Source organism: Peromyscus maniculatus, chromosome 2 (genome assembly GCF_049852395.1).
Source record: "Peromyscus maniculatus bairdii isolate BWxNUB_F1_BW_parent chromosome 2, HU_Pman_BW_mat_3.1, whole genome shotgun sequence".
In the NCBI taxonomy this organism is placed as follows: domain Eukaryota; kingdom Metazoa; phylum Chordata; class Mammalia; order Rodentia; family Cricetidae; genus Peromyscus; species Peromyscus maniculatus.
Genome location: NC_134853.1, coordinates 120,988,083 through 121,003,195, shown reverse-complemented (window position 1 = coordinate 121,003,195; position 15,113 = coordinate 120,988,083). Strand labels below are relative to the sequence as shown.

Sequence of the window (15,113 nt, the reverse complement as noted above, 5' to 3'; positions counted from 1 at the left end):
TATGGTTGGGGTCACCACAACATGAGAAACTGTATGGAAGGGTTGCAGAGTCAGGAAGGTTAGAGAACCACTGGCCTAGAAGAAACTCAAACTTCAGATCTGCTATTCTCATGAATAAGGAGGTATATGGTCACTGTGTGGAAACCTAGACAGCTCATTGGGGCATAATAAATAGAACCAGGTCTGCACCTAGCAAAATGTCTTTACTTCCTGATCTCACTTTTAAAAACTAGCCTGGAATTCCCTGTTATACTAGAGCTCCCTAGATTTGAGAATTACAACAGGGGTGGTGTGTGCGCGTGGGTGCGTGCATGCGTGCGTTCGTGCGCGTGCGCACACGCGCAATGGTAGTAGAATGGGCCCTGCTAAAAGTGTCTCAGCCTGTGACCAGACTCTGGCTTTGGAGAAGTCTTTCTTCTTAGTCCTGACAAAGCAGAGGTCTTAGGCTTCTTGAGCTGCAGTAAATGAAAGCCAAAAATCTTCTCCCCAGTTTCAAGGGGATTAGGGAATGAGCAGGCAGAGAGGCTGGCTCCTGGCGAAGGTATTGGATGCTGGCAGTGAGAGCCTTCTGCCTAGGCCACAGCCTTGAGGACTGCTCTCCCACAGCACACCCACACAGCCAGTGACTCAAGGCTTAACTTTATTTCATCACCGCTCTGGAGTCCCACACCCTACCCAAGCCTGCTCTGGAACAAATCTGAAAGGCCTGAAGCATCCTAGAGTGGGAGAAATACTTCTTTGTGATGAGACCAGGAGCCAGGCCGAGGGGTGAGCATGGGGGAGAGAGGCAGAGCACTTGTGACAGCCGACGACGACGGAGAACGGGAGGCCTTTGCAAACACTGCTTCACAGAGTAGCAATTAGCATCCACCACCTGCCAATTTTCCTATCTTGAATGCTTTAACCTTTGAAATAAAAACCACTTGAATTCTCACGTTGCCCATATAGCTCAGCCACAAGAGGGTCTGGGTTTGGAGTAAAGTTTTCCACTGAATGGGAACACAGGCAGGGGACTGAGAATCTGACCACTATTCCCGGGCTGTTCCTTCACCAACTATGGAACTAGAGGTAATCGCTTCTCCTTACACTTAATCCTCAACCCTTGCTAAATGGTTATTCCCGCACCTAGAAGAAAACAACTTCATGCCAAGTAACAACTTCAGCATTGTCTTGAGGCTTCACAAGGAAAATTTAGGTAAACATACTTTAGAAATACTTCAATGTAACTCTATCTGTAGTACACAGAGGAAATCTACCCCTAAAGATGTGCATAGTTCTAATCCCCGGAGCCTCAGGCTAGATTTAGATGGCAAGGGGAATTTATGGTCACCAGTAGAATCAAGGCTGGCAATCAATGATCAGGGATTATGTGGGTGGATCTAACATAATCACGAGTACCCTTTAAAAAGTGGAGAGAGAGGCAAAAAGTCAATACCTTGGCTGAAGGGGGAAGAGAGTCACCAGCCAAGGAATGCAGTGGGAAAAGCACAGAAAATCTAGCCCAATGAGGCTCATCCTGACTTCTAACTTTTCATCTTGAGGTAGTAAATCTGTTTCAGACACTCAATTTGTGGTACTTTAGCAGTTAGGAAACTAATTTAGCCAATTAGGCAACTAGCATTCTGTTCAAAAGATGGTATTATTGTCGTCAGTGGTAGCATCACTGCCAAACTCATGGTCCTCTTTAAAGACGTTTTCAAATCCAGCCTGGGAAGATCCCTAGCCATGAGTCATTTTGCCAGAATTCTCAGAAAACAAACCAGATGGCCATCTCCTGGACCGTCTCAGAGGGATTTTATCTTTCAGAGTGCTATCATCAGATGGCTTCTATGCAAACACTGACTACATTGTTCACTTTGTTTATTTTACAAACCCTTTGTTCCTCGGACAAAAGCACACTTCAGAGGTAACTGATAGCTGGCATAAGAAGCTTATTTAAAATATCTTTGTTAACACAGCTAAAATATATAAAACCTAATCATGGCTCATCCAATTATAAGTGGCATGATTTATAACCTATCATGGTACTTGGTTCTGGTCTCAGAAAAATATTTTGTACTGAGATGGATTATTGCCTTAGATTTGTTCAAGTCTTAAATATGTCGAATTTAATTTTGTTTTGTTTTTTGTTTTTTTGAGATAGGATTTCTTTGTGTATCCCTGGCTGTCCTGGAACTCTCTCTGTAGACCAGGCTGGCCTGAACTCAGAGATCTACCTGCTTCTGCCTCCGAAGCACTGGAATTAAAGGCGTGGGCCACCACTGCTGGCTTTAATTTCTTATTTGATATATATTATATGACCCAGAAGTAAGTTTTTTGCCTACTATCTAGTAAGTTAGACATTTGGGCATAAGCTTTTACAGTTTAAGAAAAATATAGATGCATAAATGATAACTATGAACTTTTAAAAAATGGTTGTGCCTATGGAACCTAAATAAAGAACGTCATTGCCCTAAAGAACCTCCCACCCTTCTTCTGCTGGTCTCTTTCAAAAGGAACCATTTTTCTGAGTCCTGTGGTTTTATGTTCGTTTGTCGGTTTTGAAGATCTGTTTTTAACATCTTAATTACATAGTTATGTAATTTGTGCTCCTTGTGCTTGGCTTCTCTCAACCTGGCACTTGTAGCATTCATTCTCAATGGCTTCCTGTAGTCAGAATTCAGAAGTTTTTATTGCATACACTATGAATGTTTAACATCATATTTCTATATCTTACTCTTGTTGGGTACTAGAGATTATAATAACAGGGACTTTGCTTCAAAAAATTTTTTTTGGTAAAATGTAAAGCATTTTATGTTGTTTCATTGAACTTGGTATTCCTAGCTAAGTTGGTGTTAATAGGCATAGTTCACATTTTCTGTCCAGAAGGGAGAAAGTCAACAGGGCCACACACTACACCTTCAGTGCACACAACAGGATTTTAGTCATGTGTTTCTGTGTGGGCAAAGAAGACTGAAAGGGCTGGTTGCTAAGGCCTCTCACAAAAACAGATGCATATGCTAAAAAAAAGGTGGGGGCAGGTGACTACAGAAAGGTGACTAGAGCCCACCTGTGTGAGCCTCAGAAACTGAACTTGGTAGTTGTAGCCAGTAGGGCAGAAACCCAAAGCTCCAGGAAGTGCAAGGAAGTGGAATTTGGCAGAATTCCCCCTATCTCTTCACTCCTCTGATCTGTTTTATAAATGGAAACATCATTTGTTTTGGGAGAACTAGGTTTGATGCTTGAGAAATTACAAAGCTTCTTAAACATAATGCCAGTTGAGATCCTGTCTCCCGGATGTCTTTTGCTCTAAACCACAAGGCCCTACGCTAAAGAAGCTGATCTGCCCCCAAAGCCAGTAGCAGCCTGGGCATTATCAGCAGCCCATTAAGTCGTCTGTCTTGGGGCGGAACAAGCAAACAAACAAGCAAACAAACAAAAACAACGAAGAGCCCCAGTTGACACATAGATTCATCCAACTTGTCCAGAAGATAACCAAGTATACACTCACTCTCACAAGGATGCTAAGGGCAGCATAGGAAAATGACCCAGGATCATACAGTTGTCTCTAAGTGGATGGACAACCTGTGCCTTGCATGGATAGTGGTTTCGGGCTGCCCCGCTGTGGCAAGGCCTTTCTGAGTTCAGAGCTGTACTGAGCAGTCGCTCTTATCAAGACAGCTTGCTCAAGGCAGAAGCTGTGAAAATATGAGCATCTCTCCTGAGCTCCAACAGTGATGGAAGAGGCTCAACAGAATGTATTCACAGGGGAAACAGGCCTGCTCTGTGTGCTTTATATGGTATTGAACCAGGTGGGAGGAGGGTGAAAGGATTGATTTCTTGACAAGAAACTCATGCTTAGAGCAACATGACAAAATAAAGTCCCCATTCTTTCTATCAGTGAAGACCATAAACAGGTAATACTGAAATCAGATATGCTGGAAAGCACATTTGAGGCACTTAGTGATTTTTAACCTTTTTATGAGTAGGTTTTCTGGCAGAGGCTTAAAAAATGGGATAATACATCGCCAGACTGTGGTGGTGCACATCTTGAATCCCAGTACTCAGATGGCAGAGGCAGGAGGATCTCTGTGAGTTTGAAGCCAGCCTGGTTGACAGAGGGAGTTCCAGGAGAGCCAGGGCCTTTACACAGAGAAAGCCTGTCTTTAAAAACATGCCAGACCATTTATTTAGTTTATACAAGCTTGTCCTCCTCTACCATGCCACCCCCCTTAGGACAGATGCTAAGATCATGCCATGAGTCTCCATGAACAGGGTTTACAGAACAGTGTGTAGCACAGTGGCTTCTCCAGCCTTCCTCATTTGCAGATGTCGATATAGGTAAAGTGACTTCCCAGACATACTGGAAAGGAATCAAAATCAGGGCCAAAATCAGGTTCCTAATAGTCAGCCCAGTGTCCTTGCCATAATATAACACAGAGCCATGCTGATGAGACATTTGAAGTCAGCAGCAATTCTTCTCCTTGGAGACACATCAGATACAAATTGCTTAGTCTCAAGGACAAATCTTTCTTGGTGTCTTAGTTAGGTTTCGTAAAGGGAGAGGAAGAAGGGAGGCAGGAGGAAATCTCAGACTCAAGAGCATGGCCACCACCCCAATCTCCATGAAATCCCATCCTAACTTGTAATAAGTAATTGTAAAAGGAGAAAAGAAATGTTGCTATAGTGATTATAATCAATAAGTTCAATGACTCTTGAAAAAGCTGTAAGGTCAAAGATCCCAGGCATCCAAGTAGATACTGCCCATAGCTCGATTCAGAGGTCAAAGAGCCCAGGCTTTGGGAATCTCAGTTCTGAGAAGCAAAGTCACAGCCTGATGATGAGTTTTATGTTGGGAATAGAGTGGGGTCATCTTCCATTTTGTCCTGCCCGCTGTTCGGTCAGAGAAGCATACTGCTGTCCTGTGGCTTGTCACGCCAGGATTTATATTTCAGAAGCCTCTTCCTTACTGACCTGGGTGTGCTGCAGCACGATTGGATGGGGTGTGGAAGAACTCCAGCTCTGCCTGTGACAGTCTTCTCTCTATCAGCATGTGGGTGTAGACACAGCACCAGTACAGGGGTGGGGGATGGGAGGGGTGGATGGGGGGAGGTGGGAGGGGTGGATGGGAAGAAGGTGGGAGGGGTGGATGGGAAGAAGGTGGGAGGTGGGAGGGGTGGATGGGTGGGAGGTGAGAGGGGTGGATGGGAAGGAGGTAGGAGGGGTGGATAGGAAGGAGGTGGGAGGTGGGAGGTAGGAGGGGTGGATGGGTAGGAAGTGGGAGGGGTGGATGGGGGAGGTAGGAGGGGTGGATGAGTGGGAGGGGTGGATTTGGGGGAGGTGGCATATCACAGCTGGCTTCAGACCCAGGTCAACTGGACTTCGAGTCTTAGTTGCCTCGAGTGGTCTTCAGAAAAGGTATTTAACTTTTCCAAGGATGATACTAAACATGCCAAACTATTAGGGTTGCTCACCTGAATTAGGCATAATGTCTATTACTGCCATAACTGGACTGAGAACTCTACTGTGGAATCAAACAGAAATCTCCACCAGGAGAAATCAGGGCACACTAACGATACCAGCAGCCAAAGAGCTCCTCTGTAGGCCTGCAGTTAAGACTTCTTATAGATCTTCATGGAGGAAGCCCACCATTTGCATCTCAACAGGACAACAGCCCCTGCTCCTGCACCCTGCCCCTTTCTTCCTCTCTATGATCCAAGTGCAAACAAAATCCAGACGGTGGTCTGCAACAATGACCATACCAGGTGGGAATCGATTTCCTCTGGTCAAACAATTCCAGCACACTGCGTTTCTGGGTCATCGCCTTGCACTTCGGTGACAGCATAGTCCAACTTATTGATTCCCTCAGCTTTGACTGTTGCTCCCTCCACACCTGACCGTGGTCACAGGTGCTTAAGTATTGACTAAACAGAGCAGTCAGTGGTCTCACTTCAGCAGCAGCACGGCATCCGAGGGATATTAGATGTAATTAGTGTTTCGGTGAATCAATTAAAGTATATCAAGCCCTATTTTTGAGACCCTCTTTTGGTACTCATTTATGAACATGGTTATTTCTCCCCTAAAGGTGCCCTCTGCCCCTTGTCTACAGGTGATCCTTTAACGAGCTAAGAGGTCTCTGGACTTGGGATGAATGTGTTTGATCTGGATAGTGGGAGCACAACAGGCCTCCTCTCCTCGCCCTGCAGAAGACTGAGTGGCAGATGTTGTCCTGTAAATTTGGGCCACACTTTCACACACTTCCCTTACTTACAAGAAGTGTCAATAGAAATGCAGAGGCACGTCCCACTTTGCTACTAACATTCTCAGAGGCCAGACATGAGTCCAGTGAGTGCATTCCGTCCACTTCATCCTCCAGTTAATGTCCCTCAGGGAAGCTTGTCCACACCAACACTTCACAAGCTGCTAGTTTGGCTTTCTTTTTTCTTCTTTAAAATTGTTTATTTTTATGCGTATGAATGTTTTGCTTCCATTATGTCTGTGAACCACAGGCATGCCTGGTACCCACAGAGTCCAGAAGAGGGAGCTCTGGAGTTACAGATAGCTGTGAGCTGGTTTGTGGGTGTTAGGAATCAAACCCAGGTCCTCTGGAGGAGCAGCGGCTGCCTAACTGCTGAGCCATCTCTCTGGCTCCTGGTTTGGTTTTGTTAACTACCACTATCAAGTACAGATAAGCATTAACACCAGACATACGATGTTTCAAAGGTAAAATGGTCAACGATTTTGAGGACAATCATTTCTGAATGCCGCACAGAAGTGTATTTGAAAATACCAATAAAATCCTTATACTGGTGGATAATGTCAATGGAAATGTATTAGAAGGCATATTAACACTGCTATGGAGCCAGGCATAGTGGCTCTTGCCTGTAATCCCAACACTCAGGAGGCTGAGGCAGGATGCTTCCTATGAGTACTAGGCATTTCTAAAAATGTCACTTATGTCTTAGCCAAATGCTTTTCCTAATTGTCATATCACTGAGGGCCATATTTCTCTGGGCCTGCTCCAATCATTTGTATCACTCAGGGTTCTTGGCTGGAAATGACAGAAGTCTAAATCTAGTTTAAAGAAAGAAGGGAATTTTTTTTAACTGATTTACTTGCCAATACATGAGCAAAGTGGGTGTGAAGCTGGCCCAGGGAACTTACATTCAAAGAACCTGATAATTCCGTCTTTCTCTCACCCCAGGATCTTGGTTTTATGGCCGTGGCCATTTGCAGACTTATAATTACACATTCAAGAGAGAAAGGCAAGGTCTTTTGACAGGTTCCAACTAGAAGAAGTTTTGTAGAAGGGTTAGAATTGGCCTGGCTTGGGTCATCTTCCAACCCAGCCTGTTCTCTTAGGCAACAGGGCAAGACTGTGGTTGGCATTCTAGAAGTACTCTAACTAGGGAGAGGAAGGTGGGAGCTGTTCTTCATGCACAAAACAGCACATGGCCACGATCCCTTCAGGAGAATGGATAGCACTTCTCCATCCTGCCTCTCTGGACTGTTCCTTAGAGTGTCTCAGTCTACAACACTGAGTAGTAGTAGCTATTGTCCCATTCTTTGGAGCAGAGATGTAACTGAAATGTGCTTACATGAAAAAGACGATGGATTTCAACTTGACATGCATTTTAAGGAAAGTGGTCTCAAAAGCACAATTGCTTGGCAAGGTATCACCCCTCCAGCAATGCCCAGTGACACTAGGAGACTTCCATCAACTAAGTAGGCACTACCAGGAGACCCAGTCTACTGGCTTGTGCTGTGCTATCATGTACCAGAAGTCATTTCCACATACAGAAACTGAACAGAACCTAATTACACGCAAAACTCCTTTGTCCCCCCCCCCCCAGTTTTCACACTCACATTTTCAGGTGCTTGTTAGCAGATGAAGTGATAAAAATTCCAAATAGGTTAGGATTCATTCTTTGAATTTTGTTCCCATTTGACTAAACTGTGGGCTTTGGGTCTCTTCTAATTATATTTTTATATCTTTTCATCCAGGCTCTGGAATCTGCCTGTAGCTGCTGGATAAGCCACGATCTCACAGTGTTACTGCTTAAGACAGCCAATAATAAATACATTTCGGTGTAGATTGAAGATTATAAATGGCGATTACATCCACATTACCTAAAGGAGAAACTATTCCACCAGAACTGATAGAAAGGGCTGGCTCTGTGTTCCCAAGACCCCTGCTGATTCCAGCTGGCCTGGGTCTTCTACCAGTTGACCCGTGCCCTGGGTGTGGCCCCACCCTGCCTCAGAAATGCCGACTGCTCGTGTACTATTCGGGTCACATGATTCTTAAGAAGCAACTATCACAAACAGATGTGGATCTCCCTTCTACTGTCTGACTCTAGCCAGTCTGTGACTCGTCACCTTTCTAGGAACACAGGGATTCCTTTGAAAATTACTGGGGGAGGGGACCTTTGAAATGAAGGGTGGAGCATGTCAAAATGACCTTTGCCATAAAGGTCAGAGTGGCTGAATGCATCTCTCGCTGGTGGACTGAAAGTGACCCTAGCTGGCACATTTCACCTTCTCTGCCACGTATGCCACAGAATAGAACAGTCTAGCCAGGCATGGTGGTGGTGGTGGCGGCGGCGGCGGCGGCGGCGGCGGCGGCGGCGGCGGCGGCGGCGGCGGCGGCGGCGCACGCCTTTAATCCCAGCACTTGGGAGGCAGAGGCAGGTGGATCTCTATGAGTTCAAGGCCAGCCTGGTTTACAGAATAATCTCCATAGTCTCTGGGTATTTCAGGTGCCAAAGATTCCTTTACAACTTAGCTTCAGGTACACAATCTACAGAAATGGATTTCTGAGTTCCTGGCTGCTGTCAGATTCCCAGCTCTGCTTCACACCGACTGTAAGAACGTGAGCAAGACTCACTGGGCACCACTTTCATAGCTGCCAAGTGAGGCTTATGGGTGTGGTTGTTTTAGCATTAATGAGACGATCGATACAAGCATATCACCTACCACAGTGTTCCATAATGAAAGTAGGGATAATTCTAAATAAATTCTAAATAAAACTTGGAGTCATAAGAGTGCTGTGGGATAGTGTGGAATGTCTTCCAGGTGTGTGTGTGTGTGTGTGTGTGTGTGTGTGTGTGTGTGTGTTAAAAGCTTGGCCCCTGACTTGTGGTGTTCTTGAAAGGTAGAGAGGTCTTTACAAGATGGGGCATAGGGAGGGAAGTTAGATCCTGGAGGCTGGCCATCCTTGAAGGAGACTTTTGGACCTCTCCCCCCAGTACTTTCCTTTCTCTCTGTTTTGGTTGCTGTGAGGCCAACAGGCATTCCCCACCACGTGCTCTGCCATGTTGGTCTGTGTAAAGCAGCAGGGCAAACAACCATGGGCTGAAATCTCTGAAACTGTGAACCAAATAGACCTTCCTGAATTATTTATCTTCGTGTGGTAGTTTGGAGGCAATTGGCCCCCATAATCTCATAGGGAGTGTCACTATTAGAGGGTATGGCCTTGTTGGAGGAAGTGTGTCACTGTGGGGTGGGTTTTGAGGCTTTCTATGCTCGGGATATTGCCCAGTGTCTCAGTGGACTTCCTGTTGCCTGCAAGACTCTCGGCTACCACTCCAGCACCACATCTGCCTGCATGCTGCCGTAGTGTCCTCCATGATGATAATAGATGCAAGCGAGCCACCCCGATGAGATGTTTTCATTTGTAAGAGTTGTTGTGGTCATGGTGTCTCTTCACAGCAATAAAAACCCTAACTAAGACACTTGGCTACCATGTCATAGCCATGGAGAGCTGGCTAATGCCAAGAATGATGCCATTTTTTTCTAGCAGAGAAAAGGCTAGGGGCTCTTCAAGTCTCAAGCTGTAAGTGGAGCATTAAAAAGAGAAGCACCAGATAGCTGTGCCTTCATAGGGCCTGATATCTGAGTGGGAGAGCTGAGGTAACCTATGTGTACAGTACTAACCCCAAAGGAAAAGGGTGAAATTAAAGATGCTGGTCATGGATGTGAAAGTATTACGTATGTTTCTGAAAGCTAGCTTAAGGTGCTCCAAACTATAGGCTCCATATGGGCAGGAGTATTGTCAGCACACTGTTCCATCTCCAACATCCAGGCCAGTGTCTGGCTCTTAGTGGATGTCAGTAAATGCCTGTGGAGTGAATAGACAAGTGGAGTATTCAAATAACTAGACGTGCATTTGGACCTCTGCGTAACGGTTCTAGAATGGCGGCAGCTTTCCTTAACCTCTCCGATGGCCAGTGGCTTTCTCTGCCAAACAGCGCTGGTCCTTGCCTATGGCTTTTGGTTGTTATATGAATAAACAACGCAGTCGATCTGAAAGGAACTGACCCACAGACGGTCAGTGAGAAATGACAGTAAACATGGAGCCACAAGGAACTGGAGCTTGAGGATGGGTACAGACTGCGGCAGGTGGATGAACTGCATGGCATCCATCTGTCTGCCCCCTAACTTGGGCTGCAAACCCAATCACAGTGCCCATGAAAGTAGGATGAATGGATACTTTTATTTCCTGCCATAGTAACCCATGGCACATGCTCCGTTGCTGTTAACAAGATCAATAAACTTGCCACATTCAGAAATAGACAATTAACCCCTTTTACAACATTTAAAGTCACAGGCCCCTCTATTTTATATGGCCAAGAAGGCTGCTGAACACATGGTTTTTATTACTACCCACCCTACCCTCCTGAAAAACACCAGCACTAATAATTTAGCACCTTCTAGATGCTGTCTGTTCGTAGCGGTTTTGCAGGGAAGCGCTGCATGGCAGCCATCTACGCAAGGGCCACCTCCGGGCCCGTTCTCAGTCTGCTAGGTGGAGCGCTGCTGTCCACCGTTCTGCATGTTTTATGGTTTACAGCTGTGGTGAAAAGCATTCTGGGGCCAGCTCAGATTTATTCCCATTTTTAATGTTTTTACTAGGCTGAATAAACACATCCTCAAAGAATGAAGGCACCAGCCATGTTGGGAATAGCAAGAGCTGAGCCCTGCTCAGGAATGGGAACTTTCTCGTAACCGACACTTAGTTGTAACAACGAGCACCATTGTCAGATCCAACGGTGACTGTGGGGTCAGAAGCCCTTCAGTGGGTTCCATGGCACCTAACCCAAGAGTTCTGTCATGACCCTACCGAAAGCCACCTTCCTCCTTGCGGCATTCATTAACACCTGTAGCAAAGCACTGCCTTTACCGCTGTGGACAGTGTGGAGTTTGGGGACGCACAAATGATGCTGTCTGCCTGCTTTTACATCTTGCACGTGCTCATTTAAATGTTTTTTGGCAAATGAGTTCAGATAAAGCAAGTCTTTCTCCCAAATTCAAGCCAACATGTAATTTTTTTTTTTTTACGAGCTTTATAAAACTTCAGCAAAATGATTTCTTTAAAAGGGAAAAACTTATTTCCTTAAGTTTGCTCACTTGGTTGATTTTGGCCACGGCTTCTCAGAGAATGACTAGCTTGCTATGAGAAAGATTATTCATACAGTGATTTGGAACTGGGAGGGATCAGAAAGTATTATAAATCTCTTCTCATGACATTCCTGCAAACTTGGCCATCACTGGAATAAAACAAGTTTGGAGGCCAACACCTGCACAGCCCACTGCAGGGGGGAGGGGTGTTGGATGGCCCGTCTCCAAGTTATACTTCAAAGTCAGTGGCATACAGAGCTTTGTTTGGTTGGAGGATGTTGAGGTGATTAGCGAGTATAAGCAATGCTTGTAGACATAAATTGACAGCTTTTGGAAACTGACATGCTTGGCTCATCCTTACCCAGTTTCAGTGCCTCCCTGAGTGCTGGCTCCCAGAGTCACCTCTGTCATGCTAGGGAGCACTTGGCCTTTGTCATTTTTGTGATTTCAGTCACTGGCCTCTGTTCTGCTTGTTCTAATTCTGTGGTCCCTTTTCTAAGATGCTGGAAGGTTGCACATATTATATTTTGACAATTATTTTAATGGAAAAAAAATACTTGGAAACTAGGCACCTTCAGACTTTAAAAAAATTTTTTTTTGTAGGAATGCCAGTAATAATGGTTTCCTTCAAAACTGTAAGCGCTGAGGGATGAGTACAGGGTGAGTGCGCCATTGCCTGTCTAGTACTAGGTCAGCCTGTGCGCATGTCAAGCCTGGGCTCGGAGAAGTCACACATCTTTTCCAGGCACCGAGTTGACCTGCAGAGCAGCGTGCAAGCAAACATCTTAATCATCTTTATCTCTCACTGTTACAAAAAAGGACAATGCCACTCAAACAAGGGAGATGGGTGTTCACATACAAGATCTTTTCCCATGAGTGTCAATGACATCAAGTAGAGATCACAATGCCATCCCTTTTCTTTGAGTAAGGAAATTTCAAGCTAGAGGAGACAGGCCTTTTTCTTTCTTGGTGATTAGGGTCCTAGTTCTTTGGGCCAGTGACCTCACTGCAAACATTCAAGGTTTGTCTTTATACCTCACATTGATTAAGGGACAACTTAGTAGGCACCCCAACTGTGCTTCCCAGCTCCTCTGGATCATCTCTATCCTGTGAACATTTTCCTGTGCCATATTCTTGTTCTCAGAAGGGCTTGTGTGACGTGTAGTTGGAAGAAATGCTGAATGAGTCATTCTTCATTTCAACCTCTTATCTGTCACTCTGGCCCTCCATTCTTCTCCAAGTACCCCCAAAGAGGTTTCTCTCTTCCTCTTGGAGTTGAATCCCTCTTCTTGGGCCCAGGAGCTTTGATCTTCTTACTGACTCTATAATTTTAACTCCATAAGGATTGTTTCTCTCTCTCTCTCTCTCTCTCTCTCTCTCTCTCTCTCTCTCTCTCTCTCTCTCTCTCTCTTAATAGTCTCTTCCAGAGGTATTCAGGTCTTGTAGACAGACAGATACACATACACATGTATGCACAAAGCATCTTGTACGTGACTATTTCTTAGCTCAATGTCCTTCTCCCATGCACAGTCAAATGTAGTAAATTCAGGCCTATCCTCTTCTCCTTGGTACCTCCCAGGTGATTGGCCGTGTCAAGATGAAGCTGAATTTCACCCTCCAAGCCACTTTGGCCGTCAGAAACTCATTGAAGCAGATGATGAATGAAAGTTTCACACTTTCTATGAGAAGCACATGGCCACAGACGTAGCTACTGATGCTTTGCGTGAAGAGTGGAAGGGTTATGTGGTCCAGATCAGTAGTGGGCATGACAAACAATGCTTTCCCATGAAGCAAGGTGTCTTGACCCATGGCAGAGTGTGCCTGCTATTGAGTAGGGGGTATTATTGTTATGGACTGAGGAGAACTGGAGAGAGGAAGTTCAAGTCTGTTCTAGATGTACTGTGGAGGCCAATCTGTGTGTTTTCAACTTGCTTATTGTGAAAATGGAGAGAAGGATATTCCTAGTCTGGCAGATACTACTGTGCCTAGTTGGTTGGGGTCCAAAAGACCTAGCAGAATCCAAAACCTTTTCAATCTCTCTAAAGAAGATGATGTCTGCCAATAAGTTGTTAAAAAGCTCTTAGTAAAGAAGGTCAGAAGCCTAGGACCAAAGCACCCAAGATTCAACTTCTTGTTACTCACATGTCCTGCAAGACAAACGCTGACATACTGAAGAACTACAAGGACAAGGCTGCAGAATATGCTAAACTTTTGGCCAAGAGAATGAGGGAAGCCAAAGGAACACACCAGGAACAGATTGCCGAGAGACATAAGCTGTCCTTGCTGAGAGCATCTACCTCTGAGCCAGTCAAAACTAAGTCTTTAAGAGTAACAATAGACGATCAGATTCTGGAAGACAGAATATGGGCCAATGGTTATCACCTCCAGGTCTTTCCTGTACTCCATTTCAGCTCCATTCCTGCACTTTTGGGCACTATTCCCCTTCTTTCCCTGAAATGGTCAGTCACAAGTCTGGATAAGAGGCACAGTTTCTGTATTTAATATCCCAGTCAATAAGGTTTTCTTCTGGAGTGTCTGACACAATTATCACCCAGCCCTAACAATGTACTCTGTCTTGATGGCTTTGATGATCCTGATGAAATGTTTTAGTTTTCCTTCTACATATCAATAACCCTCTTGTCTTCTGCCTGGAGTTATCTTCCTAATTCTGAGTATTACCTGCACTTCAATCTTCAGGCATCCTTGTATGCCACTGGGAAAGCTCTAAGGATTCCATTATTCCTTAATTCTCATGCTTTCCAGACTGGACAATTTCCTCGCAGAGTCATTCTACTAGGCTATGCACCTACAGCCATCACGTGTGCTGGTGTTGGTCCTGTGGAAACTAGATGCTGAACTGGAATTGAAAGCATACTGGAGACAATGCTGATGCAGAGTAAGCAGAGAGAGAGAACAGAGGAGGGAGAGAACCCACAGACCTTGACACACTGTGATATCTGAGAAGGGAGAGTGCAAAGAGAGGATGATCGGGCAGGCACAGGTGAGGGTATCCTTCAGCTCTAGAGCAGGCTCCACCCTCAGTTCAAAGTCACGGGCAATGACTATGAAAGCAGCTTCAACATGGGACAGAAGGGCTCAACTCTTTTTTTTTTTTTTTTTTTTTTTATAAAAGTGAATTCTCTGATACTTTCATATGTGTGTGAATTGAGTTTTCATCTCTTTCCATATTCCAGTTTCATTGTACAAGACCCTCCCCATAAATTAATCACTACTAGAAACAAAATGACTCCAAAGTGTTATTCCTAGCCCTTTCCTCTCTCAAGTTGAATTTTTCAGGTTCTTCATCACAGAGAATGAAATATGACTAATATAATATTTGACATTAAATAGTCAAGCCAGAGTTGGAGAGATGGCTCAGTGGTTAACAGTACTTGCTGCTCTTCCAGAAGGCCTGAATTCAGTCACCAGCACCCATGCCAAGTGGCTCATGACTGACTGTAACTCCAGCTTCAAGGGAGCTGAATCTTTTGGTTTCTGCAGGCACCTGCATTCCATGTGCACATACCCACATGTATATACATACACATACACACACACACACACCACCTTGACACATAATTAAAAATAATACATCTTTGGGAAAAATAGTTAAGTAATAAAAACGACTTTGTTCATAAATATATTCCTGCATTTGGTGTTTTTCACCAATAGATTTCCAGAAAGGACAAAGGTAGCTGTCTTCATTGCAGAGATGAGGAAATCTAAGGTCTGTC

At 44.9% G+C, this 15,113-nt stretch overlaps 1 protein-coding gene and 1 pseudogene across 1 annotated transcript in view; one reads left to right on the top strand and one right to left on the bottom strand.

Annotated features, from left to right (window-relative positions):
• Ror1 (receptor tyrosine kinase like orphan receptor 1) overlaps positions 1–15,113 on the bottom strand; it is a 371,662-nt gene that overhangs the window by 71,007 nt on the left and 285,542 nt on the right. The gene's annotated exons all lie outside the window — the stretch shown is intronic.
• Positions 12,977–13,859, top strand: LOC143271611 (small ribosomal subunit protein eS6 pseudogene; annotated as a pseudogene).